Genomic DNA, 5,698 nt, shown 5'->3' on the forward strand with positions numbered 1-5,698 from the left:
CCGCCCGCCCCTGCCACACTCACCTGGGCCTACAGCGACGCTCTCTGCGTCCGCTGCCCTGGCGCGCGCCCCCGGATGGACCCCAAGACCCCGGCTGAGTCCCACTTCTCTACTCCGTGGTCCTGGCCTTCTGCGCACCACCTAGGCGAGTGTCTGATCCCAAAGACGCGGCTCGGCGCACCCCTCAGCTCTCCTCAGAGCTGGACCTCCGCCCGCTGCGCGCGCTCCGCTCCGCAGCTTTCAGAACTCCCGCCAAACCCTCGCAGGCGGGCCACGCCCGCGTCAACGGAACGTCTCCCCGCTCTTCGCGGCCCCGCCTTCTAGGAGCTTCCGCCGTCGCTGGCGGGCTCGCTCCGAAATAGGCCCAAGCGACCTGAATCCACACAGAGTTAGGGACTGTTCTCTGTCCCTTCTTCCCCAGGGACCGATCTAAACTTTTGGAGCGGCTGCCCCGTTCTCTTTACCAGACGGAGGACTACAACTCCCAAGAGGACGCGGGTCGGCCCGGGACTACGGCTCCCAGCATGCACCGTCGGCGGAGGCCCGACTTCCGGGGGAGGAGCCTGGCTGCGGGGAAGGTGTGGTTTGTTTCCGTAGTGTGCCCAGGTGGGCTTTGGGCCCTTCGGGTCGCTTTGCGCCTCGGGCTGAAATTACCGGAGACAGGCGTTTTCCAGCCCTTTGAAGATGGTGGAGCTGAGGAAGCTTGAGAAAATGGATGAAACTGGGAAATGGATCTAGCAGGAGGCAGAAATGCCTGCAGTATTAGTCAATCTGTGGTGCTTTAGTGGCGACTCGGACTGCAGAGGCGTTGAATTTGGTAAGGTAAACCTATGGTTTACCGTAAAGTTTAAGTCCAGTTTTAAAGGCGGAGTAGGGTTTCTCTGACGTAGCAGAGACGGAAGGCAATATAAGCAGAGCGTGGACCTAGATACTAACAAAATTCACGGAATACTGTTACATGACAAGGGAAGGAAAGCGCCATAGCAGGTGCTAAGATGAGAAAGCTACCTTTAGTTTGGTTTATAAAGGAGCCCGTGTGTGTGTATGGGACCAGCAGAACGGAGAAGAAGGGATTGTGGCGTGGTCATCCTCCCTGGGGGGTGATTTCTCGCTTTCTGTCTCTGTCTCTGTCTGCCTGGCGAGCGCTCGCGCCCTCTCAAAAAAATAGCAAACAAAGGAGCCTGTGTAAGGAGTTTTGGTCTTTAATTCCGTAGGTAATTAGGAAATAGGAGTTTTTAAGAAGACAAATGATATAATGAGACCTCTTTTTTCCCACGGTTATTACAATACTTTGTATTTGTGAGATGCCTTAAACTTGAGAAAGTTTGGGACCAGCAGATGGCATGATGGTTACGCTGCTGGACTCCCACTCAGTTGAACCATGGTTCCAGTCCTGGCCCTGGGGGGCTTAAAACATACCAGACGCGTGTGTGCCAAAAATTCCAGGAGAGGGGGGGTCGGCAGGTGGCGTGGTGGTTAAGAGCGCTGGATTCCGCTCATGGCCAGCCATGGTTCCAGTGTCGGACCTGGAGGCTCGCTTTCCTTCTCTCTCTCTCTCTGTCTCTCTCTGGTCAAAATTTTAAAATGATAATAACAAATGGAATTAAATAAATAATTCTTAAAAAATTCCAAGTGAGGAACCAACAGTTTGTGTAATGGCAATGTTGCTGGACTCCCATGTAGTAGACCGTGGTTCCAGACCCTGACCCCCCCTGGCTTAAACTCAACGCCAGGCGCGTGTGAGTTGACCCCCCTGGCTTAAACTCAACGCCCGCGCGTGTGAGTACGTGCCCAAGATCCCGAGAAGAGAATGGAGAAAAAGGGATTGCAGCAGGGCCATCCCTACTAGGGGGTGATTTCTCGCTTTCTGTCCCTCTGTCTTTCTGGCCAGCTCATAGGCCCTATAGCAAAAAAAATTTCTCATATAAAAAGAAAGTTGACTAAGGTGTTGTTTTTTTTGTTTTTTTTGGTTTTTTTTTTGTTTTTTGTAAAGGTTATTTTTAATTATCATTATTACTTTTTTTTTTTTTTTTTTAATTTGCTACAGAGCATGTGCACTCACCAGGGAGAAAGAGAGAGCCAGAGAAATTGAGAACGCAAGGGGCCGGGTCCTGGACTCAGAACCATGGTCAAACACCTGCTGACCCCTTAACAAAGTTTTTATTTAATCCTCAAAGCATTACCTGTGGCATTGAAGGACAGGTGTCAGGAGAGTGAGTGAAGACAGAAAAAAAAAAAGAAATTCTTGCAATATTTCAGGCATGAAGTGAAGGCTCCAGTTAGAGCAATGATGAAACAAATTCAGGAAACATTCTGGATGTAAAAACAACCCAACTTAATAATTATAATAGATAATACCTTAAATAATAGTGAACTCTCTTTCATACCAACAATACTCACCATTTCTCCAGTTCCTCTTACACTTTCTACTTAGAGCATCTGCAAACCCACAGCCTCTCCTTGCTGAGTCAAGTTATATGATCTTGACCTTTCTGGCTAGGATCGATTAGATCAGCAGGCAATATTTATTTGACCCAAAATTGGTTATTCATATTTTTGCTTCTGGAAATTTGGAATTGGAGAGAGTCAAGTCTGAGTTCAGGAGTTTCATGAAGCAAAGTACATATAGGTAGTTGTGTAGACATCAAAACCCATCTGCAGAAGATTAAGAAATTGAGCTGGCAGGTGATGTGATAGTTAAGACACTGGACTCCTGCATAGCAGAGTGCTGTTCAAGTCCTGGATCTTGCTTTCTCCCTTTCCCTCTCTCTCTCTGTCTCCTTCTGGCCAAATTAAAAAATAATAATAATAATAATCAATAAAATAAAATAATCCCTTTAAAAATTTTAATAAATTGAAGGCTAGCTATTAGTACAGGGGTTAAGGTGGCTGGATCCCAAATAGCTGACTGCATGGTTCAAGTCCTGGACCTAGCAGTTTGAAAAACATGCCAGGCTCTTGTGTGTGTGTGTGTGTGTGTGTGTGTGTGTGTGTGTGTGTGTCTACAATACTGAAAGGATAATGGAAGAGAAGAAAATGCATTGTGGCCATCCCCATGGTGGGGGTGGGGGTGGTTTCTCATTTTCCTCCTCTCTCTTCCTCTCTAGCAGGTGCATGTGCCCTATATCAAATATAAATAAATAAAAACTAGAAATAATTGAGATACAGACCAAAAAAGAAACCATTTTGAATTTTGGCTCCTTTCATCTTTTTTAAGAATTCCTTTATTTAACTTCACTTATTTTAATTTGACCAGAGGGACAGAGTGAGAGAGAGAAAGCGAGAAGGCAAGCTGCCAGGTCCAGGATTTGAACCATAGTTGGCCATGTGGGAGTCCAGCGCCCTTAACCACCACACCACCTGCTGGCCCCAGGCTCCTTTCATATTTGAGGCTTAGCAGCATTTACTGCTCTTGAGTTCTGTGAGCTATCCCTACATTCCAATAAATACCCCTTTCATTTTTTCTGCCTAAACCAATTCTAGTAGTTTTTGTTCCTTTCTTCAAAAACAGCCCACTGTAGAAGTGGAATATTATTGATGATAACATGCTTGATTGGGTCACTGTGCAGTTTATTCTAGATGGGAGATTACATTTAGTACGCTGTGATGATGCTCAGGGAATGAATGTTAGGAAAAAAAAAAAACGAAAACAAAAAACAAGCAAAAAAAAAAACGGTAAAACTATTCGTACCATTTAAAAAAAAAAATGGATATTTGATGGCTGCAGTGAGCGGTATGGGCCCAGTTGGGTTCTACTTTATAGTATGCTCTTTTTACCCAATGGGGTTTAGGCCTAAAGTCAGACTTGAGTTCATGTAGAGGCATGTGTCAGCTGCGATAACTATTGGAGAGACTAAGACTAATTAAGATCACTGACAGATCATTTGGGGAGGGGTGAGGCACGGAGGGCAATCGGGGATGACAGGGACAATGTGGGAGGAGGATGGGTCATAACAGAGGGAGGGGGATGGGGAATCTAGGATGGTAAAACAAAAGGCAAGGTATGCAGGACACAAGAATTGGGAAATTATTTGCTGAGAACATATATGTTGACGTGCTTGATTGAGCCAACGCACAGTATATATTGGATGGAAAATTCATTTGAGTGTTGCGATGGGAAAAAAAAATTATAATAAAAAATAAACTATAAAAAAAAAAAAAAAAAAAAAAAAAAAAAAACAGCCCACTAAGAACTTGAAAATTGGGTCAGCCAGTGGCATGGTAGTTAAAGCAGCTGAATTCCATAGGGCGAAATCTATAGTTTGAGTCTTAGACCTGGCAGCTTGAGAAACATGCCAAGTGTGTGTGGGTACATGCCCAAAGTCATTAAGAGGAGAATGGAGGAGAAGGGATTGTGGTGTGGCCATCTGCCCTGGGGAGTGATTTCTCACTATCCCTCTCTTTCTGTATGTCTCTGGTAAGTACATGGGCTCTATAGCAACACTAAAAACAAAAGAACTTTAAAATAAAACAAACTATATTTCCTGTTAAATTAGTAGTCTGTGAAGATATTTATAAAAGTATAATTGGGGGGACCAGCAGGTAGCATGGTGGTTAAGGCGCTGGACACTCCCACATGGCCAACCATGGTTCAAGTCCTGAATCTGGTGGCTTGTTTTCTCGCTTCCTCTCTCTCTCACTCTCACCCTCTGTCTCTTTCTGGTCAAATTAAAAAATAAGTGAATGAATAAATAAAATACAATAAATAATTATTTTTAAAAGTATAATTGGAAATATTTTTCAATATCTTCTAAACTGTAATATCAATGATCTATCCGAAAGTACCAAGGAAGCAACTTCATTTTTAGTTTTTGCTGCAGGCGCTTGTGCTCGCAAGGGAGAGAGAGGGAGAGGGAAGAAATTACTCCTCAGTATGGACAACAGTGCCACAATCCCTTCTCCTCCATTCTCTTCTCCAGACTTTGGCCACACATGCACAGAAAGGCATCCAGAGGTCGGTCAGTCTTTCTTTCTTTCTCTCTCTTTCTTTCTTTCTTTTAACATTTACTTATCTAGTTATTTGTTGTGATTTTCAGGTCACTGGGTGTAGGACTTGAACCATGGTCAGTCCTGTGGGAGTGCAACACCTCAACCACCACACCTCCTGCTGACCCCCAGCATGTTTTTTAAGCCACCAGGTCCAGGACTCAAACCACACAGTTGGACACGTGGAATCCAACTACCTTAACCTCCATGCCACCCGCTGAGGAAACTTATTTTTTATTTCTTTTTAAAAATTTAAGAAAAAATAATTATTTAATTTTATTCTTTTTTTTTTCTTTAGAGATTTTTGCTATAGGGCGCGTGCGCTTGCCAGACAGACAGAGAGAGACAGAGAGATAGCGAGAAATCACCCCCCAGGGGGGATGGTCACACCGCAGTCCCTTCTCCATTCTCCTCTCGGGATCTTGGGCACGCACGCACACGCGCCCGGCGTGAGTTTTAAGCCACCGGGTCCAGGACGTGAACCACGGTCGACTATGTGGGAGTCCAGCGACATAGCCATTACGCTAACTGCTGGTTCCCTCATTATTATTTTTTAAAATCAGAGAGAGAGAAAATGAGTAAGCAAATTGCCAGGTCCAGGACTCAAACCTCAGCCTTGTGGGAGTCCAGCACTTCAACTACCACCCCACCTGTTGACCCCATCTTTCTTTATTTTTTTAAGGCAACTTTCAATAAGAACAGAATTTTTTTT

At 44.8% G+C, this 5,698-nt stretch overlaps 1 protein-coding gene across 2 annotated transcripts in view; it reads right to left on the reverse strand.

Moving 5' to 3' along the window:
* The window catches only part of RAD51 (RAD51 recombinase), a 68,478-nt gene extending 67,952 nt beyond the window's left edge, over positions 1–526 (reverse strand). The window contains exon 1 of one of the 2 annotated variants that reach the window (XM_006158690.3): positions 465–526. The gene's annotated coding sequence lies outside the window, so the exon portion shown is untranslated. Of the gene's footprint in view, positions 1–23; positions 434–464 lie in introns of those variants that run through there. The other variant, XM_006158691.2, reaches the window with a different exon arrangement.
* Positions 527–5,698: the final 5,172 nt, after the last annotated feature.

This window comes from Tupaia chinensis, unplaced genomic scaffold, assembly GCF_000334495.1.
Source record: "Tupaia chinensis unplaced genomic scaffold, TupChi_1.0 Scaffold000605_1, whole genome shotgun sequence".
NCBI lineage: Eukaryota > Metazoa > Chordata > Mammalia > Scandentia > Tupaiidae > Tupaia > Tupaia belangeri.